The sequence below is a fragment of the Chiloscyllium punctatum genome, chromosome 1 (assembly GCF_047496795.1).
Source record: "Chiloscyllium punctatum isolate Juve2018m chromosome 1, sChiPun1.3, whole genome shotgun sequence".
Taxonomy (NCBI): domain Eukaryota; kingdom Metazoa; phylum Chordata; class Chondrichthyes; order Orectolobiformes; family Hemiscylliidae; genus Chiloscyllium; species Chiloscyllium punctatum.
The window spans coordinates 79,460,591-79,474,261 of record NC_092739.1 but is presented as its reverse complement, the minus strand read 5'-3'; the positions used below and the strand labels follow the sequence as shown (position 1 = coordinate 79,474,261).

The 13,671-nt window shown below is 43.4% G+C and overlaps 1 protein-coding gene across 1 annotated transcript in view; it reads left to right on the top strand.

Annotated features, from left to right (window-relative positions):
* The window catches only part of ppat (phosphoribosyl pyrophosphate amidotransferase), a 61,949-nt gene that overhangs the window by 160 nt on the left and 48,118 nt on the right, over positions 1-13,671 (top strand). The gene's annotated exons all lie outside the window — the stretch shown is intronic.

The following is a 13,671-nucleotide window of genomic DNA, read 5'->3' as shown; positions in this document are numbered from 1 at the left end:
GTCTCCAGCTGCAGCCTAGATTCCACCCCCAAGTACAGAAACATCATGATAATTGAAATTCTGCTGTTTCCTTCTGGGCTGGGGATGCACTAAATTGAACAAAGACAGAACACTTGTATTAGATGAATATTTTCCAATGACGCTGTTTAACTGTAAAAATGCAGCGAGGAGGCAGAGATTTAATACGTTACTGGAAACATTGAGTAGTTTGTGCTTTAAAACCCAACCCTATTGTACCTTCTGTGGAGTTCGGTGCGTTTCATCAAAAATCTTGGTTTATAATGCTATATATATCGAGACGTGCAGCTGGTTTTTTTCCTGCTTGTTCTTCAGGGGAAAATAAAGTGATCCCAACAACTTAGTATCATCATTACCCTCGAATTATTTACGTCGCATAGGAAACGTTTGGCTGAAGTATCAACCTTTGCATTTTTGTCAATACATTTGTTTTATTCAATATTAAGATCTAAAATACATTTGGGATTTTCTTTCTTATCTGATCAGTACTTTGCATTTTAGTATGCCAGTAAGTTACAGAATCATAGAGATGTATAGAAACAGACCCTTCGGTTCAAATCGCCTACGCCGACCAGATATCCCAACCCAATCTAGTCCCACCTGTCAGCACCCGGCCCATATCCTTCCAAACCCTTCCTATTCATATACCCATCTAGATGCCTTTTAAATGTTGTAAATGTACCAGCCTCCACCACTTCCTCTGGCAGCTCATTCCATATATGCACCACCCTCTGCATGAAAAAGTTGCCGCTTAGATCTCTCTTATATTATTCCCCTGTCAACCTATGCCCTCTCGTTCTGGACTCCCCTACCCCAGGGAAAAGACTTTGTCTATTTATCCTAACCATTGACCTCATGATTTTATAAACCTCTATAAGGTCACTCAGTCTCTGATGCTCCAGGGAAAACAGCTCCATCTTATTCAATCTCTCCCTATAACTCAATCCTCCAACCCTGGCAACATCCTTGTAAATCTTTTCTTAACCCTTTCAAGTTTCACAACATCCTTCTGATTGGAGACCAAATTGCACGTGATTATCCAAAGGTGGCCTAACCAATGTCCTACACAGCTGCAACATGACCTCCCAACTCCTGTACTCAATACTTTGACCAATAAAAGGCAATGACCTAGTGGTATTATCACTGGACTATTAATTCAGAGACCCACATAATGTTCTGTGGACCCAGGTTCAAATACTACCAATGGCAGATGGTGGAATACAAATTCAATTTTAAATGGGTAGCAAGGTGGCTCAGCGGTTAGCACTACTGCCTCACAGTGCCAGGGACACTGGTTTGATTCCTGCCTTGGGCAATTGTCTGTGTGGAGTTTGCACATTCTCCCTGTTTCTCCGTGGGTTTCCTTTGGGTACTCCGGTTTCTTCCTACAAACCAAAAGATGTTCAGGTCAGGTGAATTGGCTGTGCTAAATTGCCCATAGGTGCATTAGTCAGGGGTAAATATAGGGTAGGGGATTGGGTCTGGGTGGGTTACTCTTTGGAAGGACTTGTTGGGCCAAAGGACCTGCTCCCATACTGTAGGGAATCTAATATCTAAAATAAAACATATCAAGTGCCTTCTTCATTATCCTTTCTACCTGCAACTCTACTTTCAAGGAGCTATGAACTTGCACTCCAAGGTCTCTGTTCAGCAACACTCCCCAGGACCTTACCATTAAGTGTATAAGTCGTGCCCTGATTTGTTTTCCCAAAATTCAGTATCTCGCACTTATCTAATTTAAGCTCCGTCTGCCACTCCTCAGCCATTGGCCCAGTTGATCAAGATGAAGTTGTATGAAAAATAAAGGAATGAAATGTTATTGATGAGAAGTTATTAGTGTTCTATGCTGAGATGACGTGTAGTTATAACTAATTTTTATAACTTTCCAGAATAATGTTCTGATCAAATAAAACCTGAAAGAAACAAAAACAAAAGCCACAGGTCTGGCAGCATCTGTGAAGACATATATGATCATTTCTGACCATATCTTGTGTTGAAATCCCTAACCATTCTAGAATCAGGGTTGGAGGGTTTCAGCTATAGGGATACGCTGAATAGGCTGGTGCTGTTTTCCCTGGAGCATCTGAGGCTGAGGGGTGACCTTAATAAGGTTTATAAAATCATGAGGGGCACAGATATGCTAAATAGACAAGGTCTTTTCCCTGGGGTGGGGAGGCCAGAATTGGAGGGCATAGTTTTAAGATGAGGGGAAAGATTTAAAAGGGATCGAAGGAGCAACTTTTCCACACAGAGTGGTGCTTGTATGGAATGAGCTGCCAGAAGAGATGATGGAGGCTGGTACAATTACAACATTTTAAAAGGCATCTGGATGGAGATGAATAGGAATGGTTTAGAGGGATATGGGCCAAATACTGGCAAATGGGACTAGATTAATTTAGGATAAGTAGTTGGCATGGACGAGTTGGACCAAAGGTTGGTTGTCGTGTTGTTCATCTCTATATCTCTAAAACTACAGAATGTATAGCTCCTAGGTTCATTTAGCTCAAACGGTCCATGCTGGTCTTTATATTGCTTACAAACTCCCTCCCACACCTCCACGACTTCTTTTAACCCTTTCCATGAATCTTATATTTACACCTAATTAGTTTCTCCTCAAATTGATCTTTACTGTTTGCATAAATTACTCTAGTAAATTCTCCTAATTACTCCTTACCATTCCCAGGTTTCTGCTGCATTTTTATGTAATTCTGTCCTGAAAACAAGTTGACTAGAATATATGTCAAAGAGGAGCAGATTTGATCAAGTTGGCACTGTGAATAAGCTGATACAGAAGCAGAGTCTTAAATATCAAAAGCACAAGGACGATTCAAAAATGTTCTCTCTCAAATTACTGTTAAGTGCCTAATGCATGAAATACATTTTCTAGTTATCTTTGAAAACCTAAATGTAGCATACCACCAATGAAAGTAATTTATTTAAATCTGATTTTATTTTGCTTTCTTTTCAAGCTCACTGTAAAATCAATGAACATTTGGAAGGCTATTAATGTCAATGCAATTAGAGACAAATGTTGGCTAACAATTATACTTGGCCTGTATTCCAGAGTGCGTCACGAGTAATGTTTGCTGTTTATATGCTGCAGAAACTATACTATTTGAACATGCATTGATAAAATAAAACAAATAACACTGATTCCTATCTGATATTTAGTTTACAATGTATGGGATACTCATTAAATAAAATCCTTTGCAGTGTTTCTCTAATAAACACTTTAAACATTATATGCAATAGAAAAACATCATCAGCAGTAAGGACAAATTTATCTTCTTAATATAAGAAAGAGACTTTGCTGTTTTATTTATCAATATAAAGGATTTGGGTATCACTGGCTCGACCAGCACTTTTTGCCCATTCCTAAATGCCCTTGAACTGACTGGCTTGCTAGCCAAGTTCAGTGGACAATTAAGAGTCATCCACATTTTTGTGGATGTAGCGTCTCATGTAAACTAGACTGGGTGATGGCAAATTTCCTTCTCTAAAGGATGTTAGTGAATCAGATAGGTATTTATGACAAACAACGATTGTTACATGATTGCCATTCAACTAGTTTTTGATTTTTGTAATTGAATTTGAATTTTGGCATCTGCTATGGTGTGATTCAAACCTATATCCCCAGAACCTGAGTCTAGGGAGTCTGGATTGCTAATCCAGTTACATATGTAACCTGGTCATTTATAGTCAAAAAGTGCGATGCTGGAAATGCTGGTCGGGGTAGGAGAGTCAACATTTCGAGCATAACATTGGGAATGGGGGGGGAACACAAGGGGGCTGAGAGATAAATGGGATGGAGGTGAGTCAGGTGGAAAGTTAGCTAGGAATGCAATAGCTGGAAGAAGGTGATGGTGATAGGTCAGAGCGGATAGGTGGGATGGGAGATTAATTGTCCTAGCTGCCCAAGTGGGTGGTGCCGAGTTGGAGGGTTGGATCTGGGATAAGATAGGGGATGGCAGATGAGGAAACTGGTGAAATCGACATTGATCCTGTGTGGTTGGAGGGTTCCTAAGGCAGAAGAAGAGGTGTTTTTCCTCCAGGCATGGGTGGCGAGAATCCAGTGGTGGAGGTGGCCCAGGACTTGCATGTCCTTGGGGGAGTTGAAGAGTTCGGCCACAGGGCAGTGGGGTTGTTTGGTGCATGCGTCCCAGTCATGTTCTCTGAAATGTTCAGCAAGTCCAGTGTCGAGGAGACAACATTGGGAGCAACGGACATAGTAGATGACGTGTGGAGGTGCAGGAAAATCTCTGCCGGATGTAGAGGGGGCATCGACCTAACAAGGGAGTTAGGTCCATGCCCCCCACCAACCCACCCTCCACTCCTGGCACCTTTCCCTGCCACAGCAAGAGCTGTAAAACCTCCACTCACACCATCTTCCTCACCTCCATCCAAGGCCCCAAAGGAACCTTCTTGAATTGTCTACCTGTCTGTCTTCCTTCCCACTTATCTGTTCCACCCTCTGCTCCGACCTATCACCATTACCTCCACCATCATCGACCTATCGCATTCCCAGCCACCTCCCCCCACCCCCAGTCCTACATCCTTCCCATTTATCTCTCAGCACTCCCCACCCACACACACCCACACATTCCTGATGAAGAGCTTATGTGCAAAATGTTGACTCTTCTGCACCTCAGATGCTGCCTGACCGGCTGTGCTTTTCCAGCACCACACTTGCTGATTCTGATCTCCTGCATCTGCAGTCCTCACTTTCTCCTCCATGGTCATTTATACAGCTGATTTGAATATTGGGTAATAGTTTGAGTATTATATTGGATGCTTGGGAGAACCAACATCTAGAAAGGATTCTTTATAAAAACTGCAAGAACTGCAGATGCTGTAAATCAGAGACAAAAATAGAAATTGCTGGAAAAGCTCAGTAGGTCTGGCGGTATCTGTGGAGAGAAATCAGTTAACCTTTCAAGTGGAGTGGCCCTTCTCAGAAGGAATCTTTATGTTTAGTTGATTATAGTTCTAAAATATCCATGGTGCCCTTCCATTTGAAACCCTTAAAACTTCTGAGAAACAGCTACAATCTTAAGAACTGTTATGAAACATTTATTTCAGAGATTGAAAGGGTAGTTTTAAGCACTGAGTCTAGTTGTATTGGGCAATTGGAACTCTGATCACTTTCATCTTCCATGCTTCACTAATACATATATTTGTGCCTGGAAATCCTTTGCTGGAGATGTTTAAGTTCAAAACTCCTGGTGAATTCTGTTTTAATTGATTTATTATCATGTAATAATGATTTTGACGTGCTTCAAGTGATCAGATTATTCGCAGGTAATCAAGTGTCTCTCCATTCAATTCAGAAGTGGGTAGTAGATTGGGGATATGTGTTAGAGCTTAATAATTTCAATTTTCCACCTCTCTTTTGAGGGGGTTAAGATTGCCCCTGATGTGCTCATATGTTGGTTGGTTATTTTGGAAGGAAGTATTGTGGGCACAGGAAATGAACAAACATACAGTAGTTGAATGTAGCTTTATGATTTATTTAACTGTTAGTTTTTAAAATCTCAGTTATGTTCATTTTCAAAACATCTTATTGGAACTGTTTTTTGCAAATACATAACTCAGGATGTAGAATCAATCTCTAAGATAAATGATTTTTATCTCGTTTATACTGTACATCTATATTAGAAGTTATGTCTAGTGCACACTTATAGCAGATTACCATTCATAGGAGCAGTATTTCCAAAAGGGTGTGTTTTTGAGCTGCAATTCCAAATTAACTGTCTAAACATTTAACTTAGTCAGCTGGATACTTGATTAAAAGTTTTTTAAAAAATCAAAAGTGACAAGGAATGAATAAACATCATGAAGGTGCAATTTTTTTCAACACTGCCATTTATAAACTAGTAAGTCCAGCAAATTAAGTTATTCAAATAGTTTCTTCATAGTACTTTGGCCAGTAACTGTCCTTCAAAGTTGAAAATGATTACAGATTCTTTGCCCTTGACTATGCTGGAGCATCATTTGGAACCCATTTGAGAGTTAATTAGCTGAGTGGGATGCTCACTTTTGAGGCAGTGGTTGTGAACTGAAGCACCACTCCATACAACAATTTTGAACACATGATCAAAGCTGATATTTCAGCATTGCATTGAGAATGTGAAGTACTATCACTCCAATGCGGCATTAAACTTATCACTAGATGAGAAGGGGGGAAAGTGGCTCACTTCTATTCACCCTTCTCGAAGACCACATCAAAGATTTGTTCTTATTGCAAGGTTATAACTTGCACCAATAAAGTTGCAACTAATTACTTTTTGCAATAAGGAAAAAACGTCAGAAGATTTTCTTGAGTTAAAGGAAGAAAATGCATTACTTTCTGAACCTGAATAGAACAGCAATGGCAAGGCATTGAGCTCATGGCCTGTATGCAGTCAATTGGGCACCTGCATTCCCACCCATCCATCAGCAGAAAAATAAATGGGATGCTGTCAAGTACAAAGAAAGATGGAAGAATGTATGGTTTAGGTTTCCTTTGAAATAGAAGATTTAAACCTTAAGTTGAGGTTGCTTAACTTTTTTTGATGCAGTCAGAAGTAATGAATGTTCTACTTATTTTAAAATTCTCTGTTTCTGTTTCTGGAGCTTAGATGCTTTATTGGATGATGCTTCTCTGGGAGATTTGGGAGTTTCTTTTGAGAGAGACAAGTGGAGACAGCAACTTTCTTTTCAGTAACCTCTTGGAAAATCTCAGAAGCTCTCTTGAAAATAGTTTCATTATGTATTTCCAAGAGACTTATTTCAGGTGGGCTGCCTAATGACAGTTATGGCATCAATTCCTAGCTGCCATGTTTAATCCCAGTATTGGTTGAGGGAAGAATGTGTTGCTTATTTATGTTTATATTGCTGTGGACATTGGCTGCTGCATGAGCAAGCTATCATCTGAAATATTTTTGAATGTTCCGAGAATGTGAAAGTCGCAATGCAAATTTTTATTTTTTAGCTGGACCTGATGATGTTCCAGATTTCTGTCTCCACAAATGTCTGAGGTGCTCGTTATTATTAGCATTTTCCATTTAATCCAGATTAGCACAGCATCTGCAGTAATTTGCTTCTACACTACTAAGAATAGTAAAGATATCTACTTAGGTGGGCACCCTTTGTGCACGAGGTAAAAACAATAATTGCAGATGCTGGAAAGCAAATACTGGATTAGTGGTGCTGGAGGAGCACAGCAGTTCAGGCAGCATCCAACGAGCAGCGAAATCGACGTTTCGGGCAAAAGCCCTTCATCAGGAATAAAGGCAGTGAGCCTGAAGCGTGGAGAGATAAGCTAGAGAAGGGTGGAGGTGGGGAGAGAATAGCATAGAGTACAATGGGTGAGTAGGGGAGGAGATGAAGGTGATAGGTCAAGGAGGAGAGGGTGGAGTGGATAGGTGGAAAAGGAGATAGGCAGGTTGGACAAGTCAAGGAGACAGTGCTGAGCTGGAAGTTTGAAACTAGGAAGAGGTGGGGGAAGGGGAAATGAGGAAGCTGTTGAAGTCCACATTGATGCCCTGGGGTTGATGTGTTCCGAGGCGGAAGATGAGGCGTTCTTCCTCCAGGCATCTGGTGGTGAGGGAGCGGCGGTGAAGGAGGCCCAGGACCACCATGTCCTCGGCAGAGTGGGAGGGGGAGTTGAAATGTTGGGCCACGGGGCGGTTTGGTTGATTGGTGCGGGTGTCTCGGAGATGTTCCCTAAAGCGCTCTGCTAGGAGGCGCCCAGTCTCCCCAATGTAGAGGAGACCACATCGGGAGCAACGGATACAATAAATGATATTAGTGGATGTGCAGGTAAAACTTTGGATGTGGAAGGCTCCTTTAGGGTCTTGGATAGAGGTGAGGGAGGAGGTATGGGCGCAGGTTTTACAGTTCCTGCGGTGGCAGAGGAAAGTGCCAGAATGGGAGGGTGGGTCATAGGGGGGTGTGAACCTGACCAGGTAGTCACGGAGGGAACGGTCTTTGCGGAAGGAGGCAAGGGGTGGGGAGGGAAATATATCCCTGGAGGTGGGGTCTTTTTGGAGGTGGCGGAAATGTCGGCGGATGATTTGGTTTATGCGAAGGTTTGTAGGGTGGAAGGTGAGCACCAGGGGCGTAGTGTCCTTATTACGGTTGGAGGGGTGGGGTCTGAGGGCGGAGGTGCGGGAGACCGTTCCCTCCGTGACTACCTGGTCAGGTCCACACCCCCCTACGACCCACCCTCTCATTCTGGCACTTTCCCCTACCACCGCAGGAACTGTAAAACCTGTGCCCACACCTCCTCCCTCACCTCTATCCAAGGCCTTAAAGGAGCCTTCCACATCCATCAAAGTTTTACCTGCACATCCACTAATATCATTTATTGTATCCGTTGCTCCCGATGTGGTCTCCTCTACATTGGGGAGACTGGGCGCCTCCTAGCAGAGCACTTTAGGGAACATCTCCGAGACACCCGCACCAATCAACCAAACCGCCCCGTGGCCCAACATTTCAACTCCCCCTCCCACTCTGCCGAGGACATGGTGGTCCTGGGCCTCCTTCACCGCCGCTCCTTCACCACCAGACGCCTGGAGGAAGAACGCCTCATCTTCCGCCTCGGAACACATCAACCCCAGGGCATCAATGTGGACTTCAACAGCTTCCTCATTTCCCCTTCCCCCACCTCATCCTAGTTTCAAACTTCCAGCTCAGCACTGTCTCCTTGACTTGTCCGGACTTGTCCGACCTGCCTATCTCCTTTTCCACCTATCCACTCCACCCTCTCCTCCTTGACCTATCACCTTCATCTCCTCCCCCACTCACCCATTGTACTCTATGCTACTCTCTCCCCACCCCCACCCTCCTCGAGCTTATCTCTCCACGCTTCAGGCTCACTGCCTTTATTCCTGATGAAGGGCTTTTGCCCGAAACGTCGATTTCGCTGCTCATTGGATGCTGCCTGAACTGCTGTGCTCTTCCAGCACCACTAATCCACTCTTTGTGCACATTGGAGGTTAATGTGGATAGGACCAGGATGAAAATTGTAACAGCCACGATACATCCTTCTATTTACAGTGAAATGACCTTGGAGAAATTCTGTCATAAGATTAATATAAAAAAGCAGTAAGAAATTAAATACCAAGTCATCCACACAGCAGTCCTGTTATTTTCTCATCTTTCCCAAATCTATCTACATATCTCTTCCTGATCTCCTGCTGGCAGCTGGGAGGTCTGTAGTACAATTCCAGCATTATGATAGCACCCTTCCTATTCTTGAGAACTGCCCATAATGCCGCACTGCAAGATACCTCCAGGGTATCCTCCCTCAGCACAGCTATGATATGCTCACTAACTAGTAATGCAACTTCCCTCACCTCTTTTGCTTCCTCCTCTTACTTGTCTAAAACGTTGATACCCCGGAATGTTAAGTCCCCAATCCTGTCTCTCTTTCAACCATGTCTGTGTGACAGCAACAACATAATTGCATGCATTAATCAAGGTTTTAAATTCATCATCTTGCCTGTTCTTCTGCTTGCATTGAAACAAATACAGTCTAAGCCGCCAGTTCCACTGACCTCAGCAACCTCTCCCTGACTGCTCTTCTTCTTAGCTATATTTGCCTTACACTCAAGCTCTTCCCCCAGTCTCTATGCTTAATTTCTGCTCCAATAACCAAAACACCACCACCACCTCCCCAAAAACCCTAGCCTCCCAACTGGCACTATAGAGCCTCCTGCCAGGCTGTTGGTGCCCCTGCATTCTAAGTGCAACCAGTCCTTCTTGGACATGTCCCACCTTCCCTGGAAGACATCTTAGTAATCCACATATCTGAAGCCCTCCTCGTTACACCAGCTCGTTAGACACATCTTCAGTTACACTTAGTCTCCGTTCCTCGCCTCAGTATCACATGGCATGGGGAGTAATCCTGAGATTACTATCTTTAGAGGTACTGCTTTCTAGTTTACCACCTAACTTTCTGAATTGTTGTTGCAGGACCTTGTCACTCATCCTACCTAAGTCATTTGTAGCAATATGGACAATGATTTCTGCCTTTTTTTTTTCCCCTCCAGTTTCAGGATGCCCTCTATCCGCTCAGATATCCATGACCCTGGTACCAGGGAGGCAACATACCATCCTGGAATAGCATTGACATACAAGGGATCTGGGTGCACAGGTCCACCGATCCCTGAAAGTGGCAACAAAGGTGGATAAAGTGGTCAAGAAGGCATGCAGCTCGCTTGCCTTCATCGATTGAGCATCGAATATAAAAGTTATCTTTCAGCTATACAAAACTTTAGTTAGGGTGCAGTTGGAATATTGGATGAGGATGCTTTAGCAAGGGTGCAGAAAAGGTTTACCAGGTTATTGCCTGGTTTGGAGGACTTTAGTTAGGAGGGAGTTTGAATAAATTCAGATTGTTTTCACTGGAAAGATGGAGGCTGAGGGGTGACCTTATAGATATCTTCAAAATTATGACTGGCATAGATAGGGTAGGTAGAGGTTTTTTCCCAGGATGGAAAGGTCAACTACAAGTGGGCACAGGCTCAAGGTGAGAGGGGGAAGGTTTAGGGGAGAAGTACAGGGAAGATTTTTTTGTGCAGAGGATGGTGGGTGCCTGGAATGCACTGCCTGTGGAAGTGGTGGAAGCAGGCACGTTAGCAACATTTAAGGTATATCTTGATAAACACATGAACGGGAGGCTAATAGAGGGATAGAAACTGTGCATGGGCAATAAGTAGTAGGTCTAAATAAGGCTAGGAATCGGTGCAGGCTTGGTGGGCTAAAGGGCGTATTCTTGTGATGTGTTGTATTGTTATTGTAAAAGGTGAAAATCACACTTTTGTCACGATGCTTAAAAATCATTTTCAGGTAAAAGGGCTAATAGGAACATTTTATGATTGGTATTAAATAACTGCTTGGAACTAATGGTATCTGAGGTACGTTTTGTTGTTACTAAGGGAACAGATATTTACACCAGGGCCAGAGGAGTGATTATATTTGTTTATCTGGTATCACAAAATATTTGGATCTAATGGTGTGTGCAGTAAGTTTTGTCTTGTTACTATGGATCATGATATTTGCACTGGTGCTAGAGGAGTTATTTCTATTTATTTCCGGTCAGTCAAACAATTGAACCATGATGAATGTCAACTTTTTTGCACATTTGACAGTAGGACTCATTGTACATAAATAACTGTTTACCAAGAAATGCAAATATACTGCACAAAATTAAGGAGGGAAGCATTTGAACCATGTAAGCAAATAAAAATGGAGGGGGAGAATAAGCAACTCTAATCTACTGCTGGAGGTAGAGCAAAAAATGTGACTGGGAATAAGAGGGACAACTTTACATCTTGAGCAACTTTCTAATCTGGTAGATAAATATTATGCTTTGCAGATATCATGATTGTATCTTTCAATATCAGAAAACTGCAATATTTGTATGTGGTCAATCACTGTTGCAGTGAATTTGCTGCATTAAAAAATACATGAACCACGAGGATGCTTAGATTGCTGTTGGGTAGGTTTTTTATAAACTAGAAACTCTGATCTAAAACTAATACATAACATATAGAAATGATTTAAATTTGAATGAAAGAGGATTTATAAGTAAATTTGCAGATGATAGGAAAATTGAGTTGGCAAATAGTGAGGAAGATAACATTGTATTAGAAAAGGATATAGGCTAGCTGGTCAGATGGGCTGATCAGTGGGAAGTGGAATTCAATCTAGGTATGTATGAGGGCATTCACTTAGGCAAGACAAGGGAATAGATGGTAAATGGTGATTGGGATAATAGATTGGAAGCACTGAGGATCAGAAGGACCTTGATGTATATGTTCAAGACATGGAGATAAAGAGTCTAAGAAGGCATATGGGATACTTGCCTTTATTATTCAGGAGGTAGAGTCTAAGAGAAAGGAGTTTATGATGGAAGTGTATAAAGCATTGGTTAGGCCACAGCTAAAGTATTGTGTATAATTCTGGAATCCACATCATGGGTGGGACAGCCGGTCAGGCAGCATCAGAGAAGGGGAGTCGAAAGTTCCAACCTGAAACAACCTGGCTGGGGGAAGGGTGGGTGGACTGGCGGTAGGAGGTGGCTGTGATTGGTCAGTCGGAAGGGTGGAGGTGTTAGGTGGAAAGGAAGATGGACAGGTAGTATCTGGTTAAGGGAGCGATGTGGAGAGGGCAGACTGGGCCTGAGATGAGATGAGATGGGGTTGGGGGGGATGAGATTTGAAAGCTGGTGAATTCTATGTTAAGGCAATATGGTTGTAAGCTCATGAGGTAGAAAATGAGGTGTTCTTCCAGTTTGCATTTGGCCTTGTGTTGTTGGTGGAGAAGTCCCAGAGAAATGTGCATATTACATAGGTGGTGCTGGACATCTTAAAACACATAAAGGTGGATAGATTAGATTACTTAGTGTGGAAACAGGCCCTTCGGCCCAACAAGTCCACACCACCCCGCCGAAGCGCAACCCACCCATACCCCTACATCTACCCCTTACCTAACACTACGGGCAATTTAGCACAGCCAATTCACCTGACCTGCACATCTTTGGAGTGTGGGAGGAAACCGGAGCACCCGGAGGAAACCCACACAGACACGGGGAGAACGTGCAAACTCCACACAGTCAGTCGCCTGAGGCGGGAATTGAACCCGGGTCTCTGGCGCTGTGAGGCAGCAGTGCTAACCACTGTGCCACCGTGCCGCCCACAAAGTTCCCTGGACCTGATAGGTGTATCCCAGAACTTTGTGGGGAAGCTAGGGAAGTGATTACTTGGGTCCTCGCTGAGATATTTGTATCATCAATAGCCATGGGTGAGGTGCCGGAAGACGGGAGGGTGATGAAGGTAGAGTGGTGGATGTTGTCTGTGGACTTCAACAAGGTATTGGTAGACTGGTTGGCAAGGTAAGCACACATGAAATTCAGAAGAGCTAGCCTTGTGGGTGAAGGTAGGAGACTGAGGGTGGTGGTGAAAGGTTTCAGACCGGAGGCCTGTGACCAGCAGTGTGGCACAAGGGTCCACTCTTTTTGTCATCCATATAAATGATTTGAATGTGAATATAGGAGGGAAGGTCTGTAACATTTTCAAATGACAAAATGGTGTTGTGGACAGTGAAGAGGGTTTATTAGATTACTTACGGTGTGGAAACAGGCTCTTTGGCCCAACAAGTCCACACCGTCCCACCGAAGCGCAACCCACACAGACCCATTCCCCTACATTTACCCCTTCACCTAAGACTATGGGCAATTTAGCCCTAACCTGCACATTTTTGGACTGTGGGAGGAAACCCACACAGACATGGGGAGAATGTGCAAACTCCACACACAGTCGCCTGAGGTGGGAATTGAACCCAGGTCTCTGGCCAGTGAGGCAGCAGTGCTAACCACTGTGTCACCCTGTCAAAGCAGATGAATACCGTCCCATCAGAACACGTTCCTTCTTCCTCAGTACTGGTGCCAATGTCCCCTGAATTCAAATACATTTCTCCTACACCAATCTTTAAGCCATGCATTTAGCTGCTTGATCTTATTGACCCTGTGCCAATTAGCTTATGGCTCAGGTATTCATCCAGAGATTATTACCCTTTTCCGTTCTGCTTTTTCATTTAGCTCCTGGTCTGTTCATACTCCCTTAACAGAACCTCTTCCCTCGTTTTATCTATGTCATTGGTTCCTAC